At 24.6% G+C, this 16,648-nt stretch overlaps 1 pseudogene; it reads right to left on the bottom strand.

Annotated features, from left to right (window-relative positions):
* Positions 1–10,942: 10,942 nt before the first annotated feature.
* On the bottom strand, positions 10,943–11,932 carry LOC106449397 (annotated as a pseudogene).
* Positions 11,933–16,648: the final 4,716 nt, after the last annotated feature.

Below are 16,648 nucleotides of genomic sequence, written 5' to 3'. Positions count from 1 at the left end.
GAAAGGAGAAGAGCTTTTACAAGAGAAATAATGTATCCCTATATATATATAGAGTTATTCTTGGGTTCACTTCTACCAACCAATAGGATTTCATTATTTCAAATTCAATATCTTTTAAAAAAGAAAACAAAATATTCTCAAATTATATTAAATTTTTATAATAAAAAGTAAAAAAAAAATAGTTACAGAAAAAATAATCCAAAAATATGTCTTTTTAACATTATCAGCGAAACACTAAACCCTAAATCCTAATCCCTAAACCCTAAATCCTAAACCCTAAACCCTTGGGTAAACCTTAAACTCTTGGGTAAACTTTAAACACTTGGGTAAACCCTAAACCTTTGGATAAACCGTAAACCCTTAGATAAATCTTAAACTCTAAATAAAAAAATACTAAAACTCTAAACCCTACATCCTAAACCCTAAATCCTAAATCCTAAATCCTAAATCCTAAATCCTAAACCTTTAGTGTTTGAGTGTATAGTGATTTTGATTTAGAGTTTATGATTTATCCTAGAGTTTAGGGTTTATCCAAGGGTGTAGGGTTTAGGATTAAGGGTTTAGGGATTATGATTTAGGGTTTAATGTTATGTTGACGACGTTAATTTTTTTTTTTTTTTGTAATTACTGCTATTTTTTTTCTTTTTTTTTTCTTTTTACCTTTTAATTTTAAAAACATAATATAATTTGACAATATTTTGTTTCTTTTTTTTAAAGATATCGAATATAAAATAAAGCAATCCTATTGGTTGGTGAACCCAAGAATAAGTCGAAAACAAGAGTTTGACCCCAAAAAAATTATTTATGAAGTGATTTTGCTGATTTGTCACATTCTCCATGATTTTAGCTAATTTTGCTTATTTGTCATATTTTTATTAGTTTTTAGGTTAAAACTAGGTTATTGTCCGCGGTTTCGCGAGTATAAATATTAATGAAAATTATATATTATGTTTAGAATTTAGAATTTTGAATAATAATCATAATTATTAAGAATAATCTTTTTATTTTATATAGTTTGAATATCAAAGTCTTGATATTTTATAATCTTAGAAAATTATTGAGATACAATGTTAATTCTATAAATTTTATTATAAGTTTCCAAAAGTTTCTTTATGACATAATTTTTATTAATAAAAAAAACAAAGATTAATGAACAAGAAGTTATTTTATAACACATTTTGTTTTTGCATTATTTTTTCTACCAACTTTATTTTATTTATAAGTAAAATAGTTACAAATAATAAATTAACAGTTACAGTACTACGTAAATTACATGTATTTTGCCAAGCATATAAAACATTTAGTACCTAAAAGTATGAAATAAAAAAGAATACAACCAAGAATACAACAAATAAGTTTTATTATTCTTCAATCATGTTTTATATATTATCCATTCTTTTTTTTTTCTATTACAAAATAAGGATGTCTTAACTCTAGTCCCATAATAATATATTGTTTCTGATTTTCAATTTATATATTATAATAAACTTTTTCATTGATTAATATTATTTTAATGAATTTACCATATAATCTTTTTATAATCAAAGCTATAAGAATTATATTAATTGAGTATATTAATGTTAGTCTCGTATCAGTATAATGTTCCAATATTTCAGTTTTATATTATAATAAATATTTTCATTTATTAATATTATTATAAAATACTTACAGTATATTTTTCTGTTTTTTAATATACAAAAACTTTAATCATATCTGAAAATAATAACCCAACTATACAATCAACATCTGTCACTGAAAAATGACTGAATGTTTTTAAAATTGTATATTGAATGTTCCACATTCATTGGACACATTTTAGAAAAATATATATGTAGTGAGTATAAAAAATATTATTAGGTTTAGGTTAATTAGTTTTTGTAATCTATAATTTATTGTATCCACTATTAATATAAATATGTTAAAATCCTTTATATAATTATATCTATCATACAATATGTAATTATATAACTAATATTATTATATAAGAACGTATGTTAAGGCCCAAATAATTGATAGATATAAAACATGACAAATAAATAAAATAGTATGATAATAAATAAAATTACCTAAAATAATGGAGAAGTTGACAACTAAGCAAAATTTACTTCGCAAATAATAGTATAGATTTGTATATGTAATTAAAAACGAATTTATAATAATCATATTAATTTTCTTTTAAAATAAGATAATTCTTATATATTTTTTTGTTATCTTAAAATAATTATTTCTATTATAAAATTAAAAAAAAAGATATAAAACTATTTATCTATATCTATAATATTATTTGCGAATTTATTATATGATTAAAACTGAATTATATTAATAATATAAATTCTTTTTAAATAAGATAATTCATACATATCTATACTATTATTTATGAAATGATTTAGCTTATTTGTCATGATTTCCATAATTTTAGGCAATTTTGCTTATTTGTCGGGTTTTAATTAGATTTAAGATGAGTCATTAATTTATTAATAGTTTTTAGTTGAGTCCATAATTTATTAATTTAAATACTATAACTATAAAATATATAATTAGATATATCATTATTTTGATTTTGCTTATTTGTCATGTTTTCCATGATTTTAGTCAATTTTGCTTATTTGTCATGTTTTTATTAGGTTTTAGCTTAGTCATTGATTTATTAATAATTTTTAGCTTAATCACTAATTTAGTAATTTTTAAAAATATTCTTAATGAATTTTATATATAATAAAAAATGAATTTTGATTTAATAATATTTAAATCTATATGTTATATTAAAATTCTTATTTTCTTATTTGTCATATTTTATTAGGTTTTAAGCTTTTATATCGGTCATTGATTTATTATTAGTTTTTAACTGAGTATTTATTAATTTTCACAAAATCCTTAATGAATTTATATATAATAAAACACGCATTTAATTTTAATAATATTAAATTTATATGTTATATTAAATAATTAATTATAAACTAATCTAATAAAATTGTGAAAATATATTTAAAAATTAAGAGAATTTTTATATATATTATGTTACTATCTGAAAACAATATTTTTTATTATAAGTTAAAAAAATTAAGATATAAAACAATTTATAATTAAATATTAGTCAAACAAAAATATTTATATAAACATATTTTATAAACTATTTCTAATATATGAGTGTTTTAAAACTTTTAACACAATAATAAGTACATTGTTTGATGAACGCTTTTTGACATATATAAATAATTTGATGTTTGATTTAACTATTTAAAATCATAAATAATAACTTAATTTGTGACTTAATTCAAAACAAATTTTCTTGCTTTTACTTTAAACCAGTTTAAGTTTAATCCGTAAAACACTATAGATTCAATTGTTGACTACTAGAATAGTGAACAAAATGAACAAAATAAAAAATAAAATTTCATTTGAGGAAACAAAAAAATAAAAAAAATATGAATTTTTGTTCAATTTGTCCCTTATCAAAATTGCATAGGGAAATTGTTTCTTAAAAATTCATTTCTCCATGGAGAATTTAAAAAAAAAAGGTGGAATCTACTTTTCAATAATTTGACTAAAATTTCAACATAACTGGTATAAGTTTTGAGGAACAAAGAATTCACGATAATTTTTTTCCTTCAACATGTTCACCAATTAAAGTTTTATTATGCCGATTTTTGAATTAATAAGACATAAAATAATAAGTATTCGTAAGATGATTATGCCTGTATGTGCGGGCAAAACACCTAGTTTTGTTGTTATTTTAAAATAATCTATAGATTTTGCTTATTTGTTATATTTCTATTAGTTTTAGGTTAATCATCAATTTATTAATTTAAATAATATAAATATTTCTGTTTCTAATTGGAATTATGATTATAATTATTTTAAATTTCACAATATTTTTATTAGTTTTTAGCTTAAATCATTAATTTATTAATTTAAGTAACATAACTATTACAAACTTTCTAATTGGAATTACAACTATAATTATTTTAGAAAAGTTAGGACCAATTCTTATTTTCATATGATGGAATATGTTTTAAACTCTATAGTTTCAATTTTTTCATTCATTCCATGTTGTCTCGATTATAGTTATGACATCTATATTTATATTCTTTTGATATTTTTTTATAGTTGGAGTTTTATGTTTTTCTTCTTTCTTTGAGTCTGAAATACTAGGAGCAAATCGGTTTTGTTACATGAAATTTGGAATTATGAATTAAATATTTTGAATTACTTCACTAGTTATTTCACATGTATGTTTTATTATTGTTTAATCTACAAGAAAAATATGCTTTGAAATTAAATATAGAGAATTGCCTATGTAATCATGTTATGAACATGTCTTTAATGGTTTAGTTTCTAAAACAGATAAAAGTAAATATATTTTAATGAATAATTAGATTTATCATTATATAATTAACCATACATTAAATTTAATAAAACTACCATTATCTATTGTTTCTTTTATTAAAAGTAAACTTATGAAATATTAAGATAAGTCAATGTATATTTTGATCAAGTAAACCAATGAAATATTGTCATTATCTCAATTCATGTATATGGTTCAAAAATATAAAGTAGATTAAGAGAGACCAAAAGTTCACATTCTTATTTTAGTTTATTGTGTGGAATATTTGATATATAATTATGCTCTTATGGTCTCATAGTTTAGTAGCTTTCCTTTGTGTTAAGAAGACGTAGATCGAAATAAAAATCGAAGAGAACTAAAATGATTAAGAATATAAAGAATAAGTTATCATGATGTTTAAATCATAATAGTAAAACGATTATGTCTGCATGTGCAGGCAAAACACCTAGTATATATATATATATATAAACAAGAGTTTGACCCAAAAAAACGAGAGTGGAGATTTCTCTCAATCGCTTTTGTAAAAGGTGTTTCTTATTTCTTTTTCTTTTTTTTTGTCAACAAAGGTCTTTCTTATTTCACATTTGAAATTATGAATTTCCATTTTTGAAAAAAACAAGAAGAAGCAAAACTGCTGATAGATCTCTCTAAAATTGAAGAGTTTTGACTTGATTGGTTGAAGCTGTGATTTTAATTTTTTGCTGTTAAATTTATGCTATGTAATTTTTGCCGCTGTAAGATTTTAGATATTATTTTTGAAATGAAAATATAATTCTTAAACATTACTTATGTCTTATATGAGTCACATATTTATTAATCTATTTTATTAAAATATATTTTATGAAAATAGAGTCATTTTTATTCCAAAAAAAATATATGTCACTAAAAAATTATATTGTACAAAAGTCATAGTATGACCATTTCATTATTATTAATTATTTACATTAATAAATAGATATGTATGATATTTTTAATTATAACATAATCTGTTGAGAAAATCTAACAAAAATCTTATTAAAATTTTCAAATTTTTTTAATAAACTATTGTATTAATTAATTTTGTAATATGTAATATAATAATAATATAAATTAATGTTAATTAAAAATTTATTATAAAAATTATATGCTGCTCTTATAAATTTTATAATTATAGTCTATATTATATTAAAATAAAATTACCATATGCATTAAATATGATAAAATTATATAAAAGTAGTACATTTATCTGTTTTGTTATTTAAAATTGTTTTAATTTAAATAAATATTATTCACCGCTAAAACGGTTTGATAAAAAAATGTAGTATTATTATACAAAAAAAATAAAATCATTAACATAAGTAGACATTTATATCTATATCTATGTATTATCTTTTTATTGTTTAAGTTAAACTCTTATATCTACCTACACCTATAGTATCTGAAAACATAGATAAAAGACTAAAAACCGAAAAAAAATCACTAAAAACAATATATATAAATAATTAGTAAATACCAAGATACATCAGTTTACGAGCAAATATTTCAAAAAATAATGATTTCCTATCAGCCAAAATAGGATTAATTAAGACCATCTTATGGTTGGAGAAGCATACAAGTTGGTAAAGAACTCTTAGTTTAGGGCCTCAAAACATGTGTGGGGAATGGCAAATCAATCACAATGTGGGGGTGTTGAATGAATTCATGGTGAACCAATGAAGTAATCCATATTTGTGTAGACGTTTGGTACTGGAAAAACATCAGAACTTGTTGGAGTTGATGATAGTGACCAAACTTGCAGAGCTGGCGGACATTCAAAATTGGCATGAGTTACAGATTCATCTTGGTTACCACACCTTAGGCAATAGTTATCACACCTCATAATACGCCTTACTAAGTTCTTCGTTACTGCCACATGACCGATTAACAATTACCATATAAGATGACATATTTTCTTAGGCACCTTTAATTTTTAAGCAAAGGTTTGGAGCTTAGTGATACTTGGCTCCAACACTTCTTTTTCTTTCTCTGTCTTTAATAGATTCTAGGCTTCCCAATATGCATGTTATTCAAAGCAAGAGAATTGCCATATTATATTTTTTATGTACGTAAATAATGTTAGGGGAACTCGTGAATTTTCATATAGTAAAACCAAATCAATGTTCATGTTATTTTAAGCATGCAAGAGAATTGTCTTATTATATTTTTATTAAGAATTATGTTAGGGAAACTCGCGTTGGTAGTTTAAGTGCAATTTGGGGAAGATGAGACAACTAAGAATGCAAGGAGTGTCAGTAAGAACGTTGCTGATTTCTATATGTTAGGATTTGACTGTAAGGAAGCTTCGGACCCGTACATAATGTCATTCCCGGCCATGTGCACGATTTACCAACTAAGGTAAGCTAATAGTGCGTGTGCAAGACACTCATGAAACAACCTGTACAGTCATATGATCCTTCAAAATTCCATCATTTATTATAACTAGCATGTAAACATATGTTTACGCTATTTTCACAAATTGACAAGAGTAACAAATATAATAATGTAAACTAGGTTAAGACCCGCGCCTTATGCAGGATGAATATTATATTTAAATTATTTTAAGTATTATATATATTTTACATATTATGAAATAATAAATATATATTGAATAATTAAAAATTTAGTAACTATTACATATATAATTAAATTGGTACAAATACTTAAATAGATTTTATTAATCCAGCCAAACATTTTTTTTCTATTTTATATGGTATAAAATTAAGTTTAAAAGATATTAACATAGATATATAATACTTTTTAAATATTGACATCAGTTAAAAAATATTTTATATTCATATTATTTTTGATCATTTGTATTTATTTATAAAAAAATTAAATCAATGATAACAGTAAAACATTTGTGGGATGTTTAATAATTTTAGTAATTTATAATTTTAAAAACTATCAATGCAAAGTTTAAAATCTAAATATTAAGTTGTCAATAATTGTTCAAAATGTTTATAAAAAAATTCAAAACAAATTTAAAATTAAAATACTTATGTATTTTATATGGTATATAATTTATTTTTTAAAACTATTAATATATATATATATATTTAATATTTATTAAATGAGACTTCCTACTTATATAATTTCGTAATCATTTGTATCTTGTTATAACATAAATTCTAAATCATGGATCACAAAAATTTCTATGTGAGATTTTTAATAACTTTAGTCATTAATATTTGTTTTTAAAAATTCAAAATATAACATATACGAAAAAATCTAAATTTTTATTATATAGTTAATGTAGTTGTTTATTTTATTTTAATAAGTTAAAGTTTTTAAGAAATGATAGAGAATATACTAATTTTTATCAAATCTTTATTATTCAAAATTATTAATTGTCATATATACTTTAGCCACATTAGGTAATTCCGTGATTTTTATTTAAGGAAACAATGATGAACATTTATGATTAATTTATGGTTAGTTTAATAAAAAACTTATTATATATTTATATGGACCAACATATTTTTCTAAGGATTCTAACAATGATTAATTTATGGTTAGTTTTCTAAGGAAATCATAGTAAGCTAATAGTGCGTGTGCAAGACACTCATGAAACAACCTGTACAGTCATATGATCCTTCAAAATTCCATCATTTATTATAACTAGCATGTAAACATATGTTTACGCTATTTTCACAAATTGACAAGAGTAACAAATATAATAATGTAAACTAGGTTAAGATCCGCGCCTTGCGCATGATGAATATTATATAAATTATTTTTAAGTATTATATATTTTTTACATATTATGAAATAATAACTATATATTGAATAATTAAAATTTTAGTAACTATTACGTATATAATTAAATTGGTACAAATACTTAAATAGATTTTATTAATCCAGGCAAACATTTTTTTCTATTTATATGGTATAAAATTAAGTTTAAAAGATATTAACATAGATATATAATACTTTTTAAATATTGACATCAGTTAAAAAAGATTTTATATTCATATTATTTTTGATCATTTGTATTTATTTATAAAAAAAATTAAATCAATGATAACAGTAAAACATTTGTGGGATGTTTAATAATTTTAATAATTTATAATTTTAAAAACTATCAATGCAAAGTTTAAAATCTAAATATTAAGTTGTCAATAATTGTTCAAAATTTTTATCAAAAAAATTCAGAACAAATTTAAATTTAAAATTAAAATACTTATGTATTTTATATGGTATATAATTTATTTTAAAACTATTAATATACATATATATATAATATTTATTAAATGAGACTTCCTACTTATATAATTTCGTAATCATTTGTATCTTGTTATAACATAAATTCTAAATCATGGATCACAAAAATTTCTATGTGAGATTTTTAATAACTTTAGTCATTAATATTTGTTTTTAAAATTCAAAATATAACATATACGAAAAAATCTAAATTTTTATTATATAGTTAATGTAGTTGTTTATTTTATTTTAATAAGTTAAAGTTTTTAAAAAATGATAGCGAATATACTAATTTTTATCAAATCTTTATTATTCAAAATTATTAATTGTCATATATACTTTAGCCACATTAGGTAATTGCGTGATTTTTATTTAAGGAAACAATGATGAACATTTATGATTAATTTATGGTTAGTTTAATAAAAAACTTATTATATATTTATATGGGATTCTAAGAATGATTGTGGTGATGACATGTGGCTACAAAATATATTGTAATGCTTCTCTTTTAATATATAGGGGATATCCTTTTCTTATTAAATGAGGAGCATTGATAGAAATAAACATTGACTTCATGTGTTTATTACATGAGTGCCATTTCCTAGGTGTCATCACCACATGCACTTTCACTTACTTAAAAAAAAAACATTTATCAACTAGAATAATTACTAACAAATGCCACTGGTCATTACATTATACTATATGATTTCAGATTTCAAAAATAACATCGATTACATTCCTATTTCAAAAGGGATTGTCTATGGTAAGTCATTTACACTTGATTACATTCCGATTTCAAAAAAAAAAACGGGGATTTAACTAAGACAGCATATTAACTCCTTCCTATGAAAAACTTTATGGTATGTTCGAAAATTTAGAAGTGTTTCATTTAAATAAGGCAACAAAATAAGTGTTTCTTTAAACGTGGTACAATGTATTCAAGGCATTATGTCAAATCGTTTCTCAGCTGATATGCCATTGGAGGAAGGTCACTCCTATGAAATTAAAGATTTCGAGCTATCCCATGCAGCAGAGCGTGTTCGATTGACAAGGAACCGATACAATATTAACCTCACTAACTCCTCTGTCATTGTGAAGATCGATCCTATAAAACATTCCAGCTTTTATTGTTTTCCAAACTGGGATGATCTCTACCGCGGCTTACATCATCCTAAATTTCCTATTGGTATGTTTTCTCTTCTATATAATTAAATGAAAATTGAGAGCAGCGAAATAATCGATGAATGTGTTCATATTGATAATATTATGTATCTAAATATGTGTAAATATTTTGGCCTATCCAATCAGATATTTATGGTCAAGTGATAGGAGTATGATTTCCTGAAGAATATATGATGGAACCTACTAACGGAAATAATGGTATCATCGACCACAAAATCCGTTTTTTTTTGTACTACACATCCCGTAAGTATTCAACATCTGTAAAAAGAAAGATATACACTTGTATAGTATCACATGGTTTGATCCCCTTTTTTTTTACAGTAACGTCGTCATTAAGTGTGTCGCTTATGGTGCACTTGCTCATGTTTTCAATGATTTATGGAATTCTATAGATGCAGACATAGTATTATGTGTTTTACAGTGTTGGCAAATTAATTGGGGACAAAGTAATCTATTGTATTTATTGTATATACAATAGATTAATAGGAGCTGATATTATATGTATATTTTGCTAATATTTTTCATATTTCATAATAAGGCCGACTTAAAAGGGTTACTAACATTGATGAGTTTTCCAAAATTGTCTTCGAACCCATTGGTGTTCCCGAAATTGATGCTTTACGATTGAGGTAATACATGCATTCACATATTTTGTTAAATAATATTTTGAATTTCTCTAGATGATCTCTTTGCTTGCTCATAATATGATTGCAAACGAAGACTTTTGAAGGCATTATTGACAACAGTTATTTTGTTTCTATTTTTTATTTTCTTTTGTTTTTTTATACATTGTTCCTTTTATATTTTATTAGACTATTGCGTATGTTTCATTTAATATTATATTTATAATTTACCCGCATGCAAACAAATATACAATTTAATTTTAAAGTCCATCGCATATAAATTTATATTGACATACTAAAATTCTTAACTATAATCCGTACTTTCTTATATTTTTTTTCTTACTATGATTTTAACTTTTATTATGTCTACATATTAAAAGTTATAATACTTTAAAAATCTCCTCCCTCTGCGCAGGGCGCGGGTTATCACCTAACGTAATTTAAAATAAAAATATCAGATTCTCCTTTCAGAATGATTTTCGATGGATAAATAGGGGATCTACACAGCATATATTAATATAGAACAAGACATTAAAAAACAACACAAAATTTATTTAAAAAATCAGCCGTTTTACTTTGATCTTCTGAATATATATGTGAACCAAACTGTTTATTGTTTGATCTTGTCTGAATTCGGACAAATGTTTCCAGTTTCCTTTTAACCAAATCTGAAGATGAAATCTTTTTACTTATCCCACAAGTTAGAACAAAAACTAATTACATCATCAACCAATCAATCGTACTTTTCTCTCCATGAATAAACAAGAAAGAAAACCCAAGAGATCCCCAAAGCTATGTCTCCAAGAGCTTGTTTAGGCCATTCATAAGCAAGATCTTCGATTCTCCACTCGAACAAAACCCTCCACGAAGCCATTAACACGTAAAGAAAGAATCACAGACCCTCCAGCGAAGAAGCTATGAAACTCTCTGTCTTTCACGAAAGACACCATGAACAGTACAAACCCAATGGCAAAGAGAAGCAAACCAGAGAACGACTGAGAAATCTGAATGAGAAGCTCATCATGTGGCGTTGAACCCTTTAGTTTGCTAGCAATCTCACTTCCTGGTCCAAAGATGGACGCTTTCTCTGTGTAGAACATCATCAGGGTTCCACTCGTTAGAGCTATTACAGAATGGAGTATACAGATTACACGAAAGAGAGATGGGTTCATCGAAGTTGCTGTAGTCATGATGAAAAAGAAAGAGAGTTTGTGGGTTTTATCAGATGGAGTAAACGATGATTGTGAGTTAAAAAGGAAAAATGGAAAGCTTTTGTTCACAGGATCTTGCTGGTTTAGGAAATGAATGAAGGAGGAAGGTATGGACTTGGCTTTTGGGAAGAGAGATGATCTGATTTTGGGATTTGGACTTTTGACAGATTACATGATTTTTAATTTCTTTAATTAGTATATATACTCTTTATATAGAAAGGGTTTTATAATAAGTTTCTTGGTTTGATGTGGGTCACTCTATGAACAATTTTATTTTCTCTCTTCTAGGAAGGGCAGCTAGACAATTTTAAATCCCACGTCCCAACTAATTCTTCATTATATTGATTAAATTAAATTCTGAAATCAATACTATTATTTGAGAATTGAATTTGATCACTTGTCATGTTTTTAGAATTTTAGATAATGTTTTTTTTATTTGTCATGTTTTTAGAATTTTAGATAATGTTTTTTTTATTTGTCATGTTCTCAATATTTTAACCGATGAGTCATTAATTTTAATTTATCAAGTTATTTGAACTTAATTAAATAAGTATATTAAAAAGAGAAATTGTCAAAAATGACTCAAAATTTGATTTTGAATACAAAAGTGTACCAAAAATTCAATCAAATGCAAAAATAAACCAAAAATCTAATGAAATTACAACAACCTCCTTATGATCAAACATAAAACAAGTATTGAGTTTTGCTATAATAACCCTTCCCATGAGAAGACTTACAAAGAAATATTTTCAGATAAAACTTCTTTGTAAGTTTTCTCATTCAGTAGATCTTTATAATAATTTAAAATTTTAATAAAAATATTTTGATGGGAAAAAATTGAAATCATGTAATAATAAATATTTCTAAATGATGTAAATTTAGTTTTACTAAAATTGAATTATTTTCAACATAGATGAGTGAATGTAGATTAATTCATGATAGTCATTGGTTTAGGTTTTGGTAACATATCCCCTATATATTAAAAGAGAAGAATTGTGAGTTAATGCTTTCACACTATATTGAACACGTGTCAACCTCACATCGATTTCAATTTGAGTATGATGACGTGTCGGCCTCACAATCATTTAAAAATTAATGCGTTCAAATATTATTTTTTAATTCAACCGCATACAATTTAATGTGTTGACACTAATTTTTTTTAATCATCTTATTTTTAGTTCTTCAACTTTTAACCTTTGTATTAGTAAAATAAAGTTTTCTCCGTACAACTACTAAACAATATCATTTTGAAAGAAAGAAACTAAAAAATTATTGTGATTCACATCAACTAAAATGATTGAATGAGAATGTTTTTAGAAATTGAAAGTTTTGTATCTTGCCGAACTTAGTCATGGTTGAGGCTTATGTACACGAAAACAAAAAATAATTTTGATTGTTATGAATTAAGGAAATTGAGGTAAAAATACTACACACAAAGTAGGATCTTTAGTTAAGCAAATATTGTTTTTCTTTACGGAGTTTTCTTATCAGATCAAAAATTAGAACTATAATTTGATTACAAGAAAAAAATCAGAAATCAGAAAAGTTTTTTTAAAAAAAAGAAAATTTGTGAAATCGATTGAAAACATAATTCATGCGATGGGTGAAGAGATCACATTATATGAAAATACAAGTTATTAGTTTTAGACTACGTCAATTTGCAACATGCCCAAAAATATTGACACGACTCTCAACCATTTTATTGGTATTTTTAAAGTATAGTTCAATAATATGTATGTTAAATAAACCGAGAATATTTGTTTTACACTTATTTTATTTTGCTTTATACTAGTAAAAGAAAGTAAGTCTGGATAAAAAAATATAAAATCCAAAAACCAAACTGAACTAGATTTGAAAGCAATACTAACCATAAACTAAAACTGATTAATTACTCAGATGGATCTAAAAATTTAATATCCAGATAACCAGACTTTAATCTGATCCACACTAAAATAACTTGGATACCAGAAATATCTAAATCACAATTATATATTTAAATATGTTAATTGTTTTAAATTTATATCTGTTAGATATTCAAAAATATGATATTATCTAAAAATTATCAACATAGTCACAAGTAAATATCTAAAAATAACAGAAAATGTTCAAAATACAAAAAATATTTATTTGTTCTCCATCCAAATATTTAAATTAAACTAATTTTTATGTAAATTTAAATATTTAGTCTTACATTATTAAATTTTTTTATGTTTTATATTATTTTACTTTAATATTAAGTTTATTTGGATTTTTGTTAAAAATACATAATTAAAATGGGTATCCCGGACTCAAATCTGAATCGAACTCGCAATGATTCGAACCAAATCCAAACCAAATTTGTAAATATCTGAATACGATTTAAATTTCTAACCCAAAAAATCTGAAATCCGAATAGATTAACTAAATCCGAAGGAATATATGATGCTCATCCACAGAAAAAAAAACTATACAACAAATCCTTTGGTACGACATACAATAAATAATCTAATAAACTATTTTACTCTCCGCATAGCACGGGTTACTACCTAATGTTATAGTATTGTTGGTATTTTTAGGTTTAGATTTCAAAATCTTATCTTTTAAAAACTGTTTTTGACCTATATGTGTTTAGAGACTATCTAATAACTTGATTTAAACACTTTCTAAAGTATCTTAAAAGTTTAAGGAAGTGTTTTTTGCTAGTTATTCGATTATAGGATCCGAAGACTCACAAAAGACTTCCCAAGATGTCTTCTGGCATATCATCCCGCTTAAATTTAGTAGAATTTATGTTCCACCTAAATTTTAGAAGAATTTAGGTTTTCTCCGCCTAAATCGAAGTCTTCCAGTCTTCTGAGGAAAATCTTCTCATGTATTAGATTTTAAAAGTAATTAATAAATTTTATAAAAAAAATATTTTGAAAGAGAAAAAATCAAAAATCATGTATAATAAGCATTTCTAAATGATAGAAATTTAGTTTTACTAAATTCAATTATTTTAAAATGTAGATTGAGTCATGATAGCCTTTGGTTTAGGTTTGGTAACATATGTTATATTATTGTTGGTATTTTTAGGGTTAGATTTTGAAACCTTATCTTAAAAAAAAATAGTTTGACTTGTTTAGTGACTATCTAATAACTTGATTTAAACCACTTTCTAAGTTTCATCATTTAAGTTTAAAGAAGTGTTTTTTGCCTAGTTATTTGATTATAGGGTATGGAAGACTCTGAAAAGACTTTAGTTTAGGTTTAGTAACATATGTTATAGTATTTATTTGTATTTAGGCTAGATTTTGGTATCTTACCTTCACTTCAATCTGACTACCTGTTGTTTAATTTTATGTATATTAAACACTTTATAAGTTTTATTTAAGTTTAATGAACTATTATTTACTATTTAGTTAGTTATTTGATTATATTGTGGTTTGGAAGACTTCCAAGAAGACTTCCAGAAGACTTCACAAGAGACTTCCAATAAGACTTCCCAAGAACTTCAATAAGTCTCTAGCATATTTCTGCTTAAATTTTTGTAGAATTTAAGTTTCCCGCCTAAAATTTAGTAGATTAAAGTTTCTCGCCTAAAGCGAAGTCCCTTCCAGCAGTCTTCACATGTTTTTATTTTAGGGTATGAAATTATTTTCAAGAAGACTTCTATGTCAAAAATATTTTATCTAATTATAATTTTTTGTCTTCATTTATAATAAAATTTACACATCTCCTTTTTCCTCTCAAATGGCTTCACACAAAATGCAATGTTTCTCACTCTAAAACTCTTCAACCTCTCTCTAATCTCTTTGAAACATCAAAACACCAAACTCTTAATCCATTTCTCATTTCTTTTATGTCTTTTCACTAATTATCTTGTTTTTGCAGGTTTTTCATTACATGGTTCTCTTCTTTCACTCCTTCAAAGTAGATCTATAACTTTTGGATATGTATTATTGTGTGTTTTATATATTAAATTCTAAAAAAACTATAGATTCAACCTAATGTGACTGCTTTGTTTATTGTTTAAGCATAAAAGTATATTTTTAAAGAGTTTTTTTCTATTTTGAAGTCATGTCAATGTTTTTGATTTGCAGCTTTTCAGATCTGAGACAGACTTCGAAAGACTTCTTTAGAAGACTCTCGAAGACTTCTAGGCAAGCCTATGCATTTTATGCTAGAACTTCTGCCCAAAGTGATACAAATTTTTGATATGTATTTTGTGTGTTTTATATATAGAGATTCTAAAAAGTTATAGATTCAACCTAAAGTGTCTGTTTTGTTTATTATTAAGCATAAAAACAATATTTTTGAATTTTTATCTGAATTTTTCAGATCTGAGTTAGACGGTGAGAAGACTTCCCCAGAAGACTCTTAGAAGACTCTCAGAAGAATTCTTGAGAAGTCTTCGAATGCACTTTATGCTAGAAGACATTCCACGAAGTCTTCAGAAAGTCTTCCTAAGTTTTCTGCCCAAAGTGGTACAAAATTTGGATATTGTTAGATTCTAAAAAGTTATAGATTCAACCAAATGTGATTGTTTTGTTTATTATTTAAGCCTAAAAATTTATTTTTTGAAGATTTCTCTTGTCTTGAAGCCGTTTGAATGCTTTTGAATATGCATATATTTTTCAGATCTGAGTAGACTTTGGAAAACTTCTTAGAAAACTCTCGGAAGACTTCCCAAGAAGTCTTCTAATGTATTTATGCTAGAAGACTTCCCACGAAGTCTTCGGGAAGTCTTCCGAAGTATTCTGCCCAAATTGGTACAAATGAATGATGTCAACTGGAGTTCAAGTTTATCTATATTGAGAAATGATATCTAGCTCCATGTGTAGTTTTGTTTATGGTCTGTTTTATTATTTGTATGTGTACTATTTTAGGTTGTGAATACCCTATATATTATTTGAGAAGCATTACAACTTCTTTTTGTTGCCACATGTCATCACTAGAATGATTTTTAGAATTTAGAGAAATATGTTGGTCCATCTAATTATATAATAAGCTTTTTATAAACTAACAATCAATTCATTATTAATGTACTTCATTATTTCCTTAAAAAATAAATTTACAGAATTGCTAATGTGGCTAGAGTATATATGGCA

This window comes from Brassica napus, unplaced genomic scaffold, assembly GCF_020379485.1.
Source record: "Brassica napus cultivar Da-Ae unplaced genomic scaffold, Da-Ae ScsIHWf_1723;HRSCAF=2352, whole genome shotgun sequence".
NCBI lineage: Eukaryota > Viridiplantae > Streptophyta > Magnoliopsida > Brassicales > Brassicaceae > Brassica > Brassica napus.
The sequence above is the reverse complement of the archived record's forward strand: the minus strand, read 5'-3'. Positions and strand labels throughout refer to the sequence as shown.